Source organism: Grammomys surdaster, unplaced genomic scaffold, assembly GCF_004785775.1.
Source record: "Grammomys surdaster isolate TR1022 unplaced genomic scaffold, NIH_TR_1.0 146, whole genome shotgun sequence".
Classification (NCBI taxonomy): domain Eukaryota; kingdom Metazoa; phylum Chordata; class Mammalia; order Rodentia; family Muridae; genus Grammomys; species Grammomys surdaster.
Window position 1 is genome coordinate 4,578,046 of NW_021604604.1, and position 15,662 is coordinate 4,593,707.

The window sequence follows — 15,662 nt, forward strand, 5'->3', positions numbered from 1 at the left end:
AGGAGAGCACAAGGGCTAGAAGGCCGGCTGCTGGCTTTGAGTGTGCGGATCATCCACACCGTGGGAACTCCCCTCCCCCTGGGCACTGGGCCTGGGATCCGCCCCGTGGGTGGGAGGCCGATGGTCCCTGGGGTGGGTGTTGGCTCCGGAGAAGCGGAGTCCACGCGCTAGGCAGCTGCGGGCAAAGCTCGCCTGGGCAGGTGCCTCCAGGTCAGACCCGCCCTGGGGGTTGCAAACCGCAAGCGAAAGTCGAGAAGGGCAGGAGCCTGCCCACTAATCCGTTTTACACTGTGAAAACCGCAGGCCTGTCGCCTAAGAGGCCACTTTTTAATTTGGAAGCACATGGAGAGGGGAAAAAAAAAAAACAAATTAACATGCGAGCACACTTCCTTTCCACTTTTTTTTTTCTTGTCGTGCCCTTCCTCCCCTCAATTTTTCAACGAAAAAGCTGTCCTTCTGATAAAGAGGTAAATTGATCTGCGCTTTGGATTGCAGGGGAGACTTGGGCACGTAGGGAGCCGAGTGGGGGATTCGGGCACAGGCTGTATCCCCGACTGCCAGGTTCTTCCCTGGCTTCTCACCCGCGTGCGTCCTCTCTACCAGTCATCTTAGGCCACGTGCTTCAGGCAAGCCCCATCCAGTGTTTTTCCGCTGTGACTGTAGGGCAGTGGGCAGCATTTGGGTGTCGGCATGCATTTAGAGAGTGCCAGCTCGGTCGGTGGATCTACCGAAAGGGTAGGCGATTGAGTTGTCTCCACCGAGCGTCTACACACAAGCTCACCAGAAGAAACACTCACGGATGAGTCTCAAAGCTTTCCTTGGGGAAATTCACCAAAGCCTCTAGGTGCACCACGCAGCAAAACTCAGTTTACTGCGTGTAAACTTGAGGTGCTCAGACTCCTGGAAGAACAGCCAGAGGAAGAAAGAGAGTAGGAAGGGGTCAGATGGGGAACGCTGAGGGTCAAGTGGGCAAGTCCCAGGACAGTGGTTCCCTTATTCCCACGTTCCTCTCGTGAGGGTCCTATTTAGGAACTCTCTCCCACCACCCAAATACGTGCTAGTGGCGATAGAAAGGGAAGGCAGACAAAAGAAAGCCTAGAGAATGACCTTTATTTAAAAAGTAAAACTAAGATAAATTACTCGGTGAAATTGTGTGTGGGTGGGAGGGGGTGAGGGGAGACAGGATGGATGGAGGCGGCTTTTCACTCTTTGTTCTTTGAAACCTAGAACACTTTAAAAATCCAAAAAGTTGGAGGGGGAGAAAGTCTTGTAAAATGTTTGTACAATTGAGAGGTACTGCTCATTAATTGATTTTGAAAGCAGTTGCTGGATTGGATGAAGTCTTTCTCAGTCCCTGTGAGAAGCTCAACAAATTTTGATGTAAAGCAAAATTGGGGTCAAAACTTCATTAACAGTAAATGTGTATAGAACTTTATAGTACTTGAGTCTATTTCTGGGAGAAGAGATAAAAATAATTTAAATGAGATAACTTATGGTTTGTGACCCTGCTATCACTCGGTGTTTGCTTTCTCACGTGTGAGCATGCATGGATCAGTACAAACGCGCATGCTTACCTGATTTGTCAGTCTAGGCCTGTGTTTCGATTTTCACTCAAGTTGGGGATCTGCCTTCTTTCTGCCTGTATGCACTTTATTAAAGATCATCTGTTAACAAATAAAATTACCTTCTTTGCTCTGAATTTGTTTCTTTGAAACTAAAAGGGAAACAATATTATTGAACTATTCAAAGCTATGTTTTGTACCAAAATATCAAAAGATATTGAAAGGTATGTCACAGTCGTTCCAGATGTTCAGAAGGATGACTTCCCATTTGTAGTCATATTTTGGCAAAGTTATGTCACAGTAATTGAAAATGACTAACCAGTATGTGATTCCATAAGGATAGGCTTATTCTCTTTGCTATATACTACCAATAACTTAAACCTATCTGGTTTAAATTACTTAAGTAATGCCTACAGAAAAAAAAAGGCTTGGAAAATCAGAAACTATGCAGTTTTTGTGTCTTGGGCCTTTTATGAAGTTTTAATTAAATTTAATTTTTGCTTGTGGGGGTGAGGGTAGTGATGGACACAATTCAAGAATCCATTAAGTGGTCTTTGTAACAATATGATTATTTATAAAATTATATCTCCAAGTACCATTTTAGTGAAATTGGATGAATACAGATACAATTAACTGCTTTCTTCCCAAAGATTTTTTCATTTTTACAAATATCAGACATATAAAAACTTCGGCTCATGTCCTTTAATTTGTTCCATAATAGTAAAACCAATGCAGGGTTTCTCAGGGCATCTTAGTTTATCAGAAGAGAGGATGCCAAAGTCATGTGATAAGCATCACTTTCCCCCATCTCATCTTTGTCTACATGAGATTCTATCAGAGGAAATATGCAAGAATATTATATTTGCTTCAGACGCTTGAAAATACAATACACTATAAAGTACCGAAAATGTGATTCCAGCTTGACAATATCTTAGAAGTGGCCCATGTATCTCTTTTTGAAATGACTTTAATAATGACTGACTTTAATAATGTCAGGGAGGAAGGATTTCAATGGCAGGCAAGCTGTGATGAATGAACCCGAGGAACAATGAAGCTATTGACAAAACATGCTAACTTTTAGAATTCTATCTAAATTATTACTTTTCTTTCCGGTGCAGAGGGAGACATGCAAGTGTATCAATGTTCATCAAACTCGGGGTAATAAAAATGTGAGTGACAGTCAATGGCCTGTGACTGTAATATGCTTGTTAGTGTAGGTGAGCCACCGCGCGGGAGCGTTCGCTCCTGTTTAAGAAAGATCAGTGGTCCACCGTTGAGATGGGGAGTTTGTAGAAAATGGAGGCCCTGAAGGAGACACAAGAAAGAAGGCTAAAAAAAGAATAGAGCAGATTCCATAATTAAAAAAGATTTGTTTTCTGTTTTAGATTTCGCTCCCGTCAATTGTTCCTGCTAGCTATTTAGATGAAATAAATGGAATATCACTTAATAGGCAGAGGCGTTGATACAATTTCCTCTCCAAAGATCTGATTCCTAGCATCTGAAGGCAACGAATTCAAGTTAGTATTGAACTTGAATTTGTTCTGCCAGAGTGAAAATTGGTTCCATTAGGCATCAGTCACAGAATTCTTGGAGACCTGACTGGCGCTGTGACTACGATCTCTCCAACTAGCTGCAACTAGTAATGCTGGGTGCGCTCTGGGAAACCATCCAGGGAGGTTGGATTGTTTTTTAAATTAAAGTTTCTTAATTTGAAATTCTTCATAAATCTGGACCAAGTTTAATTAAGGTCATCTGTGTGGGTAAAGCCTTAAGGAGGGACCACTTAGAGGGCACACGATATTTGGAATAACTTAGAATATGAAATATTCCGTTGTGTACTCTTTTTCACAGGGACTCTTTCCTTAGCATTTTTTTCTCACCTATATTTCTACTTCCTTCTCATTGCAGATTTATAGTTCTCTAGGGAAACCCCTGGAAGAAGTAATATATTAGACAGATATACTACCCAAAAGCTTAAAAGTTAGTATCTGACTAGATAGACAAAAATCTAAATAACAGCTGTAAGAAAGAAAGAAAGAAAGAAACAAACCAGTTTTATCTTAGGTGCGTAAGTATGCCCAATATATTAAGAAGAATGAAAAACAAAGCATGTCATTTAAAAGCTTGTGATATAGGGGCTGGAGATGTAGCCAACTTCGTAGAGTGCTTGTTTGGCATATAGGGGCTCTGGGGTGTGTCCTAGCACTATATACAAAAGCATGGTGGTGTATGTCTACAATCCCCAGCTTCCCATAAAGGGGTGGCAGAAAAAGATCAGAAGTTCAAGGCAATAGTGAATTTGTGGCCAGCCTAGTACACAAAGAAAATGTTCATATTTTACCTGTAGGCTTATGAAACAAGCATATTTTTTCACGAACAAAATACATAGGTTAGGAACCTTGGTATATCCCCATCATGAAAGTATTTGATAGATTTCATGAAATAAATATTATGAGAATTTCAAGATTACTAATGAGGAACGATATTTGACTCAATAGAAAAGTGACACAATTTTAAGTTCTCTTTCATTTTTCATTCAAATTTATTTCCTGTTTGTTTTTCAAGCAGAGCATTTGTAAACTTGCTTTTCCCACATCAGTTTCTCCTTCTATGTGTTTTGTTTATTTCCTTCTAAACAAATACTACTAAGTTAACAGTACCAAACACGAATTATAAGATTTCATAGGTAAGGGATGGAGAGATGGCTCCGGAGTCATGAGCATTTTTTGCTTTTGTAGGAGATTCGGGTTCAATTTCCAGCACCCACATGGCAGCTCACAGCCATTTGTGATCCAGTTCCAGGAATCTCATGCTCTCTCTTACTTCCTTGAACAGCAAGCACGCAGGTGGTATACATACATACATACATACATACATACATACATACATGCATACATGCAGGCCCCAAACTAAACAAAACAGTAAGTCCTGTTTTCTTCATGTTTTAGAAATCAAAACTACTACTATTATTACTCCCATTGTTCTGATTATTATTGTTTACTTGAGACTTCTACCCAGGACATGCCAGGGAAGTAAGTGCTCTAGTACTGAGCCACATTCTCAGTTACTGAGTGCCTTTTTTCTCTTTTAAGATTTATTCACTTTTATTTTATGTATAGGAGCATTTTGCCTGCAAGTGTATGTGCACTACATGTGTGCCTGTCAGCTTCAGCTGGTGTGGGAGCTTGCTGAGGAGAGTTGTGAGACATCATGTAGTCCTGGGAACCAAACCTGGGTCCTTTTCAAACAGCAAGTGCTCTTAACTGCTGAGTCATCTCTCCAGTCCTTTTGTTTTGAGTCGGAGTCTGGTTATGTTGCTCAAAGCTTGAATTCCTGGGTTCAAGTTTCTGGTCCTAAACTTCTATCTCGGGCTTCCTAACTGAAAGCGTGGTTTCTGGTTTTAGAGTTGGAATTACAAAGTTGCCTATTTATGCCAGCATTCCGAAAGATGTAGAGGCAGGAGAATCAGGTTCAAGCTTATTTTCTCTACCTGGTATAGTCACCTTGTATTATTAGAGATCCCCTCAAAAAACCAAACAACTACAAAACAAGCCACAAAGCAAAAACCAAAAGGTAGAAAGTACTTTCTATCATTAACCTCACATTAGTCCAGTTTGGTCTTTCTATAATATGCATATTTAATGAAAATTATCATGTTCAGGAATTATTATTATTGCTATTATTAGTGTGTGTGTGTATCCATATATGTATCATGGCTCGCATATGGGAGTCAGAGGACAAATTTCTGAAATCACTTCTCTCCTTCCACCATGTGGGCTGGGGAATTGAACTCAGGTGTCGGTAATAGCTTTCACTAAGTGGACCATCTTGCAGACCCAGTTTTGGTTCCTCTTCAACATGTATACATATATATACATATATATACATATATATACATACACACACACACACACACACACACACACACACACACACACACATATATATATATATATATATATATTACCGGGTATGTGTTCACCAGGATACATGCATGAAGGTTAGAGGTCAACTTTGCCAAGACTGTTCTCTTCTTCCAACTTGATGTGGGTTCCAGGGATTGAACTCTGACCACAAGACTTTTACAGGACACACCTTTACCAGAGCTATCATCTTACTGGACCCTAGGGCTGGGTCTTCTATCTCTTCTTAAATATTTTATGTGCATGTGTTCCACAAGCCTGTATGCATACTAGGAGGTCAGAAGAAGATGTCAGACTCCCTGGAATTGGAGTGACAGATGGTTGTGAGCTGCCATGTTGGTGTTGGAAACCAACCCCAGTTTCTTCTGCAAGAGCAGCAAGTGCTTTTAACTGCTGAGCCATCTCTCCAGTCCCCTGGCCCTTTTTAAATTTTAAGCTTGAGGACAATTTTATTAGGATTTGAGAGAAAAAAACAGCAGTGCAGGCAGGCTGAAAATCCTGGCAGCTGTAAGGAGAGGAGATGGAGAAAAAGTGGTGCCTACTAAGTTAGCCATGGGGGTCAGAGGACATGAGAAAGTCAGAGTGTCAGGGGAAACACGCTTACTTAAGAGTGTCAAGCCTCAGGTCTGAGGTAAGGCTTTAGATCCCTGGTCTTTGTGTCCTGGAGCAGGAAACTGCATCAGGGTCACTGAAATAGAGAGCTTATTGCTGGGCAGTCATGGCACATGCCTTTGATCCCAGCACTCAGGAGGCAGAGGCAGGCAGACCTTCGATTTCAAAACAACCTGGAAGAAGCTAGGGAGGCAGCTCAAACCTGATGTCTCAGCATGCCTGAGACCACAAAAGGAGCATGACTTTGAGGCCCACTTGGACTACATAGTGAAATCATGCCCAATCTAGACTAAATAGCAATTCCCCATCTCTCTTCCTTCTCTATGTCACCCCCTAACAACCTCCCCCTCAAAACAAGCAAACAAACCAACAAACCAAAACCAAACAAAAATTAAACCATGGAAGAATAGAAGCCAAGTACACACTACCTCTGAGCAATCCCGAAATCCGATTTGGCTGACATATGTATCATCAGCCTGGACCTTGTTGAGTATTTATTTCTCCATGATGATCGGTCAGAACCTGATGCTTGTGGGGAGTGTCTCCTTATTCCATTATTCTTGGGGCTCTTAGCTCTTGTCCTCTTCCTTAAACAGAGCTGTGGTTGTGGCTGAGCATAGTCTCCAGCTTGCTCTCCACAAGAGAGTCTAGAGGGGCCTAGAGGTCTACATGAACAGTCTCAGTATTTTTTATCCTTGGTGGCTACAAGATTGGGGTGTGGTTTCTATGTCTGAGACTTATGGTCTACTCAACTAGACAGACAACTTTTCTTTTTCTTCTTCTTCTTTTTTTTTTTTTTAGATGAAAAGTTATTTTACATGTGTATGTCTGTGGGAATGTATGGCACGCCCATGGGTTCCTATAGAAACCAGAAGTGGTGTCAGATCCTCTGGAGCTGGGTTTACAGGGGATTATGACCTGACTTGGGTGTTAGGAATTGAATTCAGGTCCTCTGGTAGGATGGCAAATGCTTTTAACTGCGGAGCCATCTCTTCAGCCGCACACCCATGGTTCTTTTTGACCCATTTCTTAGATTTATTCATAGCTATGTGGAGTTCAGTCCTCTTTGGGACCAAGTCCTTTGATTCCTAGAAGTTCATCTGATTAACTGAGAGATTGCTAGGCTCTGGGTTTAAAGAGTCTCAGCTGTAGGACATTAGAGCCTAACTCTTGATTCTCCCCATACCCAGGCCACTCTTTCTGAGAACCCTCTGCTGCCTACATCAGCAGCAGATGTGTATGTCAGAGGTTAGTGTCTATCATAAGCTAATCCTGGATTTTGTTTCCTATATTCTTTTTGTAATTTGACAAATAGAAATTCTATACAGTTACTACTTGATGTTCATGATGTTGGTTCCAGGACCCAAATAGATAGATACCAACAATCTGCAGGTGCTCACACTCCTCCTATACAACGATGTGTTTACGTCTCCTCAAGATTACATGTCACATACTTAATGTAACATAAATGCGTTGTAAGTAGAGGTTTTTTTTATTGTTTTGCTTCTGAAATAATAGCAAGAAAAAAGACTATCATGTATAGTACCAAGCAATTTTTTTTTCTTTGAAAACCAGTGATTTTATTATGTGTATGTGCATCTACACGAGTTTATGTGCAACACATATATACAGGTGCTAAAGAAAACTGGAACTGGGTGTCAGATCCTCTTCAACTGGAGCTACTGGTGGTTGTGAGTTGTCCGACATAGGTGCTGGAAACAAACAAAGTCTCACTCTGTAACCCTGGCTATCCTGGAACTAGATATGTGGGCCAGGTTGGCCTAAAAACTCAGAGATGCCCCTAACTCTGCTGGGACTAAAGTCCACACTCTGCTTTGCTAGTTTATTTATTTACTTATTTATTAGTTATTATTATAAATTTTTTATTTAATTGTCAAGCACAGAAGAGGCAGAACCTGAGCAAAAGTAGTATAGACTGTACATACTATGGAAGATTTCTTTTCCTGATATTTCATTATCTTGTGTGCATGCATGTGTGTGTGTGTGCATTTGTGTGCGTGTGTGTGTGTGTGTACATGCTGTGGTGCACATATAAAGGTCAGAGGACAACCTGAAAGAGTCAATTCTCTCCTTCCTCTGTGTGGGTCCTATGAGTGGAACTGGGGTTCTGAGGCCCGGAGGCAGGCTCTCGCCTGCTGAGTCATCTCATCATCCCAGGTTTTGAAATAATTATAGATTGTAGAGATAGTACATTGAGATAACTTCATTGCATTATCTCAGATACTCTGTTTTCTTTTCTTTGTTTTGAGACAGAGTCTTGTTATATAACCCAAGTAGGACTGGAATTCACTGTGTTGACTTTACTATGGTTCTCCTGCATCAACTTTCCAAGTGCTTAGATTATATGTGGGATTGTGTAAGGGTATCTTGGTTCATGGCTAGGCATGGGCCTGGAATCCCGAGACTCTGAGTGAGAAACGGCAGGCATTTGGCCACGCCCCCAGAACCCAGAGTCCTAACGTGAAGTCTCCATAGATCTACATTGTTCAGTCACGTAGATCATTACAGCACCTCCCAAAGTGCACAGGTAGAGGGCGTGACCATAGGCCTCAGGCCCTAGGGATTTACATACTAATGAAGGCCAGAGGGTGGAGCAAACTAAGTGTGCTTCCCCAGACCCCCCCTTTTCTCCCTCCCTGTTTAACTCAGGTCTGCCCTGAGTTTGGGGGTGGTGGGTGGTACATCCAGATCCATCCACCATCCGCCATGACAATAAACCCTTTCTGGAACCAAGGACTTCCTTGTGTCATTGGGGCCTGCCATCGCCAAAGCCCCTAGCCTCTGGAACCTTAGACTTTCTCCTGCTTGTGGGATCAGCCACATGGAAACCCACCAGGACTCCTCCGCTGTGGCCTATTTTCCCACAATTACAGGCATAGACCTCTGTGCCTAGCTATGTAGACTTCTGAGAACACTTAAAATCGAAGTCAGCAACTTTTGATGATACTGTTATTAGCAGTTTTCACTGCGTCCCACAATAGATCTCTTGAACTGACTCTTCCGGTTTAACAGGTTCCTTTAAGTTCTGCTTCATAATTATGGTTCCTTCTTCAGTCTTTCTCCTAGTACTTTATCACTTCACCTAGACTAGCCAAAGGATGCTTTCAAGTGTGTGTCTGTGCACGTGCATGTGTGCATGCACGTGTGTGAGTGTATCTGTGTGCTCTTATTAGTGACTGGGAAGTGACTCCAGGGTCTTGTGGATACTAGGCAAACATTAGCTTAAATTTTTAATTTTTATTTTGATACAGGGCCAACCTAATTTGCCTCATTATGTTTTTGTTTGTTTGCTTGTTTGTTGTTTTTATCAGTCAGACACAAGTTAGAGTCATCTGAGAGAAGAAAACCTAGGTTGAAAAACCACTTCCGTCAGATTGGCCTGAAGGCAAGCCTATGGGATATTTTTTTGACACTGCTGATGGATATGGAAGCTCACTGTAGTAAGTGCTAACCCTGGGCAGGTGGTCCCTGGTCCCTGGGCAGGTGTAGAAGAAAGCAAATTAAGCAAGCCAGTAATTCCCTCATGGCCTCTGCTTCTTTCCCTGCCTCAACGTTTCTTCTGCCTTGATTCCCTGCCCTGACTTCCCTTCATAATGGACTATGAACTGTAAGATAAAAAAAATCTTATCTTCTCAAGTTGCTTTTGGTCGTGGTCTTTATCACAGCAACAGAGAAGTAACTAATACACTGGGTTTAAACTCTGTGGAGAGCTTTGGGGCTGCTTGGCAGGAATCTGACATTGGCCAAGGACAAGGAAATGGGCTTCAGGCAGGAATCTGACTTTGGACCATGACAGGAAAGTAAGTTCAGGCAGGAATCTAAATCTTAGGCTAGAATAAAGCCTACTGGCTTCAGGCATGAAAATGACTTTGGGGTAGGACAGGGAAGTAGGCTCAGATATTCTGGTCATCCTGATAACCCCTTGGAAACAGTGATCACAGGAGTGATCAAGGGACTCTGTTTATTGTCTTGCTTGTTCTTTGACTATTTGTGTTTATTATCTTGCTTGTTCCTTGACTATTTGCATCTGTTGTATTGCTAGTTCCTAAACCTAGAACTGACCTTAATACTTGCATGTAATTAAAATGGTATAAAAGTAGTTTGGGAAAAAAATAAAAAAATAAACCCGCCTCAGCCTCAGAACTGGCTGGAGTCATACTATAGTGTTGTCTAATTGTCCTTTTTCTTCTTAATCCTCACTCCTGCCCTGGAGAACCTGTTCACTGACTGAGCTGGCCTGGTCAAAACTCTTTTATGTAACCCAGGTAGGCTCTGTCTCAGTCTCCCAAATAGCTGAGATTTTAGACATTTCATAACCATGCTCTTCTTGCTTTCAATATTTTACTTGGAAATCACTACAGCTCAGTCTAAATGTTCATAAAATGTGTTCACTATTCTCCACATTATCGTCCATAACATTTCTCCACCCATTTCTGAGGTGTAGAATGCAAACCCTCATCTTCAGATGGCAATAAGACTTTCACTTTCTGGCCTTTGGCCATCGCTAATTTTACTTATTTATTTATTATTTATTTTTACTTTTTAAAATTTGTTTGTTTTTTGTGTTTTGTGACAGGGTTTTTTACTTTGTAGCTCTGGCTGTCCTGGAACTTACTGTGTAGAACAGGATGGTCTCCAACTTACAGAGATCAGCCTGCCTAAGCCTCCAAAGTGCTGGGATTAAAGGTGTGTGTTATTTTGTTTTGTTCTGAGACAGTTTCATTGTGTAGCTCTGGCCATCTTAGAACTCTGTAGAACAGGGTGACCTTGAATTTGGAGATCTGCCTGCCCCTGCCTCCCAAGTGCTGGGAGTAAAGGCATGTGCCACCACCACCAGATTTTTTTTTTTTTTCTTTTACTAATAGTGACCTTGATGCTTTTCCTCTCCAACCTGCAAACCAAGCTCATGCATTTTTGGATTTTGTTCTGGTTGTGCTTTACAACCAATACCAATGGATCAGTAAGGGAGGCAGACTCTTCAGAAGCCTTAGGAAAATGAGAAACTTGAAATGTTAAACAAACATTAGAGGAAACAGAATTGAAGGCATGCCAGAAAGATTCAAAAGAGATGCAATGTCCATCAAGTCTCTGAGTCTCTGGAATGGGTAGACCAGCTGTCGCTGAAGAGAAATCCATGTTATGTACCGCTCAGAGCCTGAAGTGGAATTCCAAAGGAAGACACCACTGAAAGGTCTTTGGGATGTTGTCGCCTCTGTGGTGATTCTCTGTGGCTCCTGCTGGCTTGCCTGTATCTGTTAGTTGTAGGGCTGGTGGTTAAGAAGAGGCTCTGGATGCAGATAAAAGGCAATGTTGATTGACCGGGGCCCCAAGCACCTGAGAGTGTCCTTCATGTCTGACTGTAGACCACTAATGCTAGCTACTGCTATTTTGTGTCTGCCTTTCAGATTCCAGTTGATACCACTTTTTAAAAATAAATTCTAACGTGAAACATAGGGAAAGGCATTCTGGGATCCGTAATTAATTGAGTTGACAAAGCATAATCCAGCACTCAACTCATGTTCTTCTCCTTGGCTTCTAGGGAAGCGGTACCCCAGAAGAACAGAAGTCATGCATTTATGTGTACACAGGGGAGGGGATGGGCACAATTTGGGCCACTGAGACGGCTTAGTGGATAAAGGTGCTTACTGCCAAACCTGATGACCAGTGTTCAATCCCTGGAACCCACATGTGGAAGGAGAGAAGGGACCTCTGCAAGCTGTCCTCCTACCTCCACACGTGTGCCACGGTGCACACATTAAGTGAATAACTATATGCATAAAGTACAAAATAAAGGCAATTCATACAATTTGATTTTCTGTTGAGAAATAGAAGTCAGTTCTCTTATTCTACTTCTATAGAGTTTTCAACATATGATTTCACACTTAAATCTATTCCCAATATCCTATGTCTTGTATCCTTACCATTTCATTGAGATGGATCCTGTCAAGGATGTGAATGACCGCTTAGGTACTAAATCCAATGTACCTTTTAAAAAAACATTTTTATCTGTGGAGGAAAGATAAGAATTGAACACTTCTTCCTTATATCCTTCCTCCCTTCCACCTTTGTGTGTGTGTGTGTGGTGTTTTGTGTGGTATGTGCACATGTGTATGGGGTATATGGACCTGTGCATATGCAGAGAGAGACCAGAAGAGGATGGCTGTCTTCCTCTGTGTTCTCTACACCCACCTCCTCTCATTAAAGATAGATTCTCTTGCTGAACCCGAAGCTCAGTGTTTCAGTGGTCTGTCCAGGGAGCTCTGTGGTATGTGTATCTTTACCCCCAGAGCTGGGGTTACAACATACACAGCCTTTACCTGGCTGCTAGAGGTTTGAACTCAGGTCTTCTTGCTTTCACACCAACCTTTTTTACCCACTGAGCCATCTACCAAACCTCTCAAATCCTTTCTGTCTGCAGTTCCTATGTCAGAGTCTTCTTTCACTTCTTTTGTTCTGTGTGTTCTTTAAGGACTGAGGGTAGAATTGTATTTGAAGCTTTCTTGTGTTTGGTGGTGTACCGGAGCCAGCTCACAGAAGCTCATGAGAACCAAATGGGTATGTCTCCGCAACTCCGCATCAGTGATGACAAGTTGGTAGCTGGAAACGGGTGCGGGTGTTTATACCACAGACACCAGCAAAAGCTACAAATCAGACCTCCCTTAGCTGGAGAGATGGAAGCGAGACCCCCGAATATCGCTGCTTCTATGCTTGCTCTTCACACTCTCCCTGCATAATCCACAGTTCCAGGCTCGAGAATCCTCTCTGTACTCTCAGGTCTTTTCTCTCCAGGGAAGAGCTGTCTTTAGGCCCAGTTTTTCAAAATCCTTCTGGCTTCACTTGGCTGTTCCACAGCCGATCATACTTCTCCTTAAAACTGCTCTTTCTTTTTTTATTTCTCTCTCAATGACTGGCACCATCACTACCTCTCTCTTTCGTCCTCATCTCTTCATTCCTCATTCGATTGTGCGATTTCCGTGTTCTCTCTCTCTCTCTCTCTCTCTCTCTCTCTCTCTCTGTCTCTCAGTGAACTCTTACTTGTGAACTACACTCTCAGCTCACACACACACACACACACACACACACACACACACACACACGCTCAGGCTGAACCTGCGCTTGTGAATGCTGGAATGACAGTTGAGTGTCACCACACCTGGCAATCCTGATTCTTCCTAAAAGCCCTATGCTCCGTATCCCCACGGCAACAGCCTTCACACAGCATTTCTTTTCTAGATTATTGCAACAACTTCCAAATTGGCTTGTCTCCTTTTGGTCTTCCCTCCTTCCAGTCTGTTCTTTACAACGCAGCCAGAACGATCTTTCAGAGGCACAAATATGAACATCTCATCTCACCTCCTTGTTTGGAACTCTTGAATAGTACTCACTGTAAAAATAAACTCAGCTTTACTTCCTAGCCCTTGCTCCTGGAAGGATGACCTGAGATTGATTATTGATTAATAAATGCCTTGGCCATAAACTTTGGCTTGTTCTCTGTCTTGCTCTTGACTTATTACCGTTTTTATTCTAACCTTGGTTCAGCTAAATGGCTGATTTCCTCTCCTCATCTCCGGACAGGAGAGGCTCTCCCCGCTTTTTTTTTTTTTCGAGACAGGGTTTCTCTGTGTAGCCCTAGCTATCCTGGAACTCACTCTGTAGACCAGGCTGGCCTCAAACTCAGAAATCTGCCTGTCTCTGCCTCCCAAGTGCTGGGATTAAAGGTGTGCACCACAACTGCCTGGCACTCCCCTTTATTCTCTTCTGAGTTCAGCTACTTGCTGGTTTATGTCCCTCTCCTCAGTGGTTCAGGGCAAATCTCTCTCACACCTCTCATTATTTCCCAGAATTCTTTCTATCCCTGCTGGATACCCATCTCCTGTCTCCTGCCTCATCTCACTGGCCATGAGCTTTTTCTTCTGTATTGACAGGTGATGCTTATAAGAAATTCTCTCAACACTTTCTATTCACTGCTCTTAGTGCTAAAAGTCTGCCTTGATTTGCATAGTACATATAGACTGCAAGTTCTGTTGTGAGGTCCTTCCCCACCTCTCCTTGAGACAGGGTCTCCTGTAGCTCATGTTGGCCTTGAACTTGTGAGACTGAGGGTGACCTTGAATTACTGATCCTTCCCTGTGCTGGTATTACAGGCAGGTGTTCCTATGTCCCACTTATGTGGTGTTGGAAATTGAACCCAGAGCTTCATGCTTGCTAGGCAAACACTCTGCTGAGTCTCCAATCTCTCTTTTCAGTCTCATGGGCTATTAAACCTTCCCTTGACATCATCTACCTCAGCTCTTGCCCACTAAGAGTTTTCACCTCTTGAACTTGTGTGTGGTGTACTTTGGCCCAGATTGATGATGTAAACCTTTAATTTCAGCAGAGGCAGATCTCTATAAGTTCAAAGTCAACCTAATCTATATAGTGATTTCCAAGTTCTGATGCTTTGATTGGGAATCTGTGTTTACTAATCATGAAGGTCCTTGCTCCCAGTTGAATGTTTATCTATCAATAAAGATGCCAGTAGTCAATGGCTGAGCATGGGGTGGGACACTGAAAGCTATCCAGGTATGTCTCAGAGAGAATGAGAAGATGGGGAAGGAGAAAGGAAAGCTAACCAGCAATGTGAGTTTTCTAGTGCATGGCCTCAGGCCACCTCCCCAACTGGGCTAGGGATGGCAGGGGTGCCCAGTCATTGAGTTAGCCAAGGCATTTTGAGAATACTGTGTGTTTTCTGTTCGCAGATCCAAGATAGCTCCTGGGCTGGTGTGCACATGCAACTAGCCAGGATCACAAAGTGGGCAGCCAAAATTTCCTACTACACAAGCCAGCTAGGACTATATAGTAAGACTTGTCTCAAACAAACAAGCATGAATAGAAAACTAAACCAAAGGCTTTGGAGTAGAGAGTATAGCTTTGTGATAAAAAACATGCTTATCATGCACACCAAGTTTATCCCAGTACAAGAAAAAAAAAATCCAATAGATCCTCTTTGCCTCTTCACCCTCAGTGTCTTTATCCAGCCTCCTCATTGCTGTAGAAATAGTTAATTCCAATCCGGGGTGGGGGGTGTTCTACCCTGCCTTTGACCATCTAGTTCCAGATAAAACATACACAGCCTTTACATTTATAACAAGCCTTAATCAGCACAGCAGCTGGGCAGATGTCTACCCTCTACTTTATTATGTCTATTTCCCAGCCAATAATCCCAATTAGATAATTTTCCATGTTTCGTCTCCCCGCTTTTAACTCCAAATAGCCAACCCACATGGCCATTATTTTATGATTCACCTAACCCATGGTGGCTTCTCCCTCCTCCTCCGCTCACCTTCTTCTCCTCATCATGGTTCTCCTCTTACCTCTAGGCTGGAAACACCAAGCCCTGCCTATCTCAATTCTGCCCAGCGATAGACTGTAGGCATCTGTATTTACCAATCAAAAATAACTTCGGGGCAAGCTCACAGTGTCACTTGGGTCTATGTGCAGACACTCTCGTCTCTTGGGAAACCAGGTCTTGGGGGCCCCCTGCACTTAACATTACAATACATAT